This window comes from Salvia splendens, unplaced genomic scaffold (genome assembly GCF_004379255.2).
Source record: "Salvia splendens isolate huo1 unplaced genomic scaffold, SspV2 ctg331, whole genome shotgun sequence".
Classification (NCBI taxonomy): Eukaryota; Viridiplantae; Streptophyta; class Magnoliopsida; order Lamiales; family Lamiaceae; genus Salvia; species Salvia splendens.
Genome location: NW_024598975.1, coordinates 8458 through 13535, shown reverse-complemented (window position 1 = coordinate 13535; position 5078 = coordinate 8458). Strand labels below are relative to the sequence as shown.

General features: G+C 37.4%; 1 pseudogene; it reads left to right on the top strand.

Moving 5' to 3' along the window:
* Positions 1 to 1949: 1949 nt before the first annotated feature.
* LOC121789768 lies at positions 1950 to 4817 on the top strand (annotated as a pseudogene).
* The last annotated feature ends 261 nt before the right edge of the window (positions 4818 to 5078 follow it).

Sequence of the window (5078 nt, the reverse complement as noted above, 5' to 3'; positions counted from 1 at the left end):
AGACCCCCTCCTCCACAACGTAACTATGGCTTTGCATTTCAAACCGATTATGATGACCCCGACGCGCAATCCCAACTAGCCGACCTATACAACTACAGCACCGGCGGAAGGTACTCAGGTATGGTCAGTGAATTAGATTTATATTTTGATTCACTCTTTTCCTTTGGTGATGAAGGTCCTACTCCTCCCGCCCAAATCGACGTCCTCGATTGGTGGGGAACCCACGAGAAAGATTTTCACATCCTTGCTTCAATGGCCAAGGAGATTTTTTCTGTTCCGGCTTCCACCGTAGCCGTCGAGTCCGCTTTTAGTGTTGGCTCGCGCGTGTTGGATGAATCAAGAAGTAAGCTCTCGACGAAAATATGGAAGCCGTGATGTTACTTGATGATTGGGCCAAAGCTGACGTCCGAGAATAAGAAAATGATTGGGATGATCGTCAAGAGGGATCACAAGATGAATTCACCGGGGATGAAGCTTAGGCCAACCGTCAACCGCCGCCGGCCAAGCCAAATAGGTAAGTAGGTAAGAGAACTATGTGGACTTTGATTCCCTAATGCAAATGAGCAATTGGGATACGTAGGCACCTCAACTTAAATTTTAAATTTAAGTTGAGCTCAAGTCCTTTTTCTTTTATTTCTTTTTTTCCATTAATTCCTACTTTAAAAATATGCAAATACAATTACATAATTGTATTTGTATATACTCTAGTCGATGAAGTATATTTCTCTATACGGCTAAATGAGGGAAACTTTTGACAATTCTACTATAATTGTTGATTGTTAGACGAAACTCAACATTTAAAGTTGAATTGCTAAAGGTGTCCTTAATTTAGTATGTAGAAAGATCTTCTTCGCCGGTTAAGAGTATATATATAATACACTTATACGTTTAAGAACTTCAACATCGTTCTTGTCATTTGTAATTAGTTGTTGACTAGTAGTCTCATTTGTATTTAAATTTTGTTTAAGACTTCAAGACCGGCATATGTTTTCGATTTGTAATTGTTGTAACTTGTAAACATGCAATTTCAATAAAATTGCAACTTTAGTCGTATTTTTTCAATTTTATTTACTCACATTTCATACATAAACAACTTTGAAAGTGTAATGTAATTTGATTAAAAAATGAATAGTTGAAAAATGCAAAAAAAAAAGTCGACAAACCGTCGAACCGGCCCGGAACCGGCGGCAGGTCCGTCCCTTGGCCCGTGCGGCCTGTGCGACCGCACAGGGCCCCCAATTTTCAGGGGCCTCTGAAATATTTCAGCCCATATACATGTATTCCTATTTTTTCAGCCCAACAAAGCTATTTCTCTTGTATAGCAACGCCCAGGCCTTTTTCTAGCACCGTGACTATTTTTTGAAGTCATATTTGCGTTCTACAATGACACAAGATAGACTGAATGATTTGGCCATAATCGCACTCGAGAGTGAGATGCTGGAGAAGATTGCATATGAGAACATCGTCGAAGATTTCATTTCAAAGAACACCAAAAGAATGATGTTGTTCAAGTAAAGACTATGCAATGGAGGTTCGAAATGGTATATTTCTTTAATTATCATATAGCTTTAAAATGCATTGTCTTTTTTTCTATAGTGGTAGGCCTCATTTTAGATTTTTGCACAGGGCCTCTGATTTTGTCGGGACGGCCCTGACCGGCGGTTGTTTTGAACCGCCGCATAAACCGCCGGTTTTGAACCTGAACCGGAACCGCCGGGAGCTAGGCGGGCCGGTTCAGGTTCAAGCATTTCCTGAACCTTGAACCGCCGGTTCATGAACCGGAACCGGCGGTTCGTGTCCCTTGTGCATGCGTAGATGTGCTGGGAAAAACAATGTTTTAATATTAAAAAATAAAATATGATCGGGTATCACGGAGATAATTTAGTGAAAGGATATTCCAATATATATATAATATATACATACACCCAAGCACACGACTACAAAAAAAAATCATGTTCACGTAATCAACAGAAACCAGAAAAGAAGCCAAGGAAAAAAAAACCCTCCACAGTCGCTCAACGTCGTCGTTTCGAGAAGAATATCGTACGACTACCTCTTCAAGTACATAATCATCGGCGTCACAGGTAGCTCAATCCATCATCTGCTTCCATTTCCCCCTTAAACCCCAGCTCAATTTTGATTTTAATCATCGCGCTTCGCATCTTGGTGTGGGAAAATCGTGTTTGCTTCTGCAGTTCACGGATAAGAGGTTCCAGCCGGTGCATGATCTCACAATCGGAGTTGAATTCGTTGCTCGGATGGTTACCATCGACGGCCGCCCAATTAAGCTTCAGATTTGGGACACTGTAACTTTCTCTACTTTTCTGATTCAGTTTCGTTTTTAGTTGTGTAATGGTTTAAAATGTGCCCTCATTTGATTAAATTTATATTGTATGGAATTCGAGAGGGTTGATAAGAGGTTAATGTTTGTTTTTTACGAGAATTGGTTATTTTGTTGAAGTGTAGTGCAGTACTAATTTAGGGGTTGGATTATATAGATGTCTGTATTTATGATTTGCGACTCTGGAAATGGCGTTAGGCGTTCTTACCTTCAAATTTATGTCTTTGTTCAGGCCGGTCAAGAATCGTTCAGGTCGATCACTCGATCGTATTATAGAGGGGCAGCTGGTGCACTTTTGGTTTACGACATCACCAGGTAGAGGAATACCATCATATGCTCCTGTAGTTAATTACTTGTATGTTATGCTTTTGTATCTTGTTTTAGCATTGTAGTAATAGTACAATGTCCAATCTCATTGGTGCTTGGAGTTTAATTATATGAGTGCAGTAAGGTTAGGATTCTTAATCTTTGACTGCACGCTCAACTGCACCTCTGTTGTTACAATACAAAGATATTGCACTGTTGGCACTCGGAATGATACCAAAATCTTTTACGAACTCCGGCAAAGCAATGGCTTTCTTTGCAGCTTAGATGTAGTAGCAATGTATTCCATCGAATTGGCAGGTATACTTTGTTTGGAACTATTCCAACTTACTTCTCCACCATAGAGTTTGGAAGCTAGCATTAGTATTCCTAGTAATTGATAGCTTTGACTCTCCACCATAGATTCTTTACACTTTCTAAGGTACTTAAGATTAGTCTTGCCAATTTTTTAATATTCCTCACCGGGATTTTGCTGAAATTTGTCATGCTAAGCACATAAGCGTTTGTCGTAGTACATGTCAGGCCATATTGCAGCTCTAATTTGCTTATCTGGATAACTCGCTAGTTCATATGCATTTTGTTCTATTTTCTCAACATTATAGTTTGTACACATGCTCAGGTCATTGCCAATGCTGTTAACATTTTTCACTTGGCCTCAATGGTGGACACAGTAGGCACAACGAAGGGGCTTAAGCCCCTACCCAATTTAAATTTTTATTTTCCCATTTCAAAAATTTACAAATTTTTCAAAAACTGAGTTAAGCCCTTACTGAAACAATACTGATATAGAATAAATTTTCGTAGATGGAAGAAGACCTAGGGCTGAAATTACAGAGAAAGAATTATAACAATGCTGCCCTGCCATGGTGTTACATTTAAGGAATAAGATAACAAAAACTAATTTAAATGTTATAAAGTCATTTTATGAATTGCACGCTTTTACAAGTGAAGCAACAATTGTTGCCCTGTTTTGTACTTACTCTATTTATGTTTGCACTTTTGTTTCTTTAGAAATTAGGGAAAGTGTTAGCACTATTAAAAAGTAAAATAACGCTTATTGCATATTTTTTCCTCTTGGTTAAGTATGTGTTGGACATTATATATGCAATTTTATAATTATGATTACATTTGTTTATTTTGTATGTAAAATATATACTCCTATATACCTTTTCCATGAGTGAAGCGTTCTTTTGGGCATAAGATTTAAGAAAAATAATGTTTAGTTGTGTTGTTTTGTATTTTGCTAAAAACAGAATTACTCAGTTATAGTCAGAAGACCAAAAAAAAGAATACGACTCACTTAATGGGATAGAGAAAGTATATATTTTGACAATAAAAAAATATAGTGTTGCCCCTACTAGATGAATTGGGAGTTGCATAGAAATTCTTCTTTTAAATAAAAAAATATAGTGTTGCCCCTACTAGATGAATTGGGAGTTACATAGAAATTCTTCTTTTGTTGAAAGTAAATGATATGCAATGCAATAATTTCATTCATTCTCGAAATTCAATCTTCTATAGAGTTGAAGTATGAAACTGACAAATGTATATTTGAGATTGGACTATGCTCTAGCCATATTTACCATTTCCTTTCACATATAATGCATTCAAATAGTTCAGCAAGCTGATACAAACTATTTTAGGAGGGAGACTTTTAATCACCTCGCAAGCTAGCTTGAAGATGTTAAGCAGCATGCAAATCCAAATATGACAATCATAGTTGTAGGAAATAAAAGTGATCTTGCTCAAAGGAGAGCAGTAAGCAAAGAGGAAGGAGAACAGTTTGCAAAAGAAAATGGACTTCTGTTCTTGGAGGCATCTGCAAGAACAGCGCAAAATGTAGAGGAGGTACTTCAAAACCCAAATAAACAACCCTTTTATGTTATGTTACTTCCGCATTATGATAGTGATTTTGGTTTCCATTTACTTGTATTGTAATTTCTGTATAGGCTTTCACTAACACGGCCACCAGGATACTTCAGAAGATCCAGGAAGGTGTTTTTGACCAGGGGCGGATCTATGTAGTGTATTAGTGGGGCAATTGCCCCTCCTCAAAAAATATATATCAATGCTAATTTTTTTAAATTTACCAATTTACTTATGATTTTCTCTTAAATGCCCCTTCTCAATATTTCAAAATTTATTGATAATATATTTTTGCCCCTTCTCACATCAATTCCTGGCTTCGCCCCTGTCTTTGACGTGTCTAACGAGGTTAGTCACTGATTGCTCGTTGTGTGATTGTTTTTCATATTAGATCATCTTAAATAGGAAGGTGGTGTAGATTTAAATACCGTGTGTGAGTTCTCATCTGATGCTCGTGGCTAAGAACTTGACATGCATACGAAGGGATATCTGTAGTCTTCTTGGTTTAGTTTGATAGCTTAATAGCAAAACTAACAAAAGGATATGC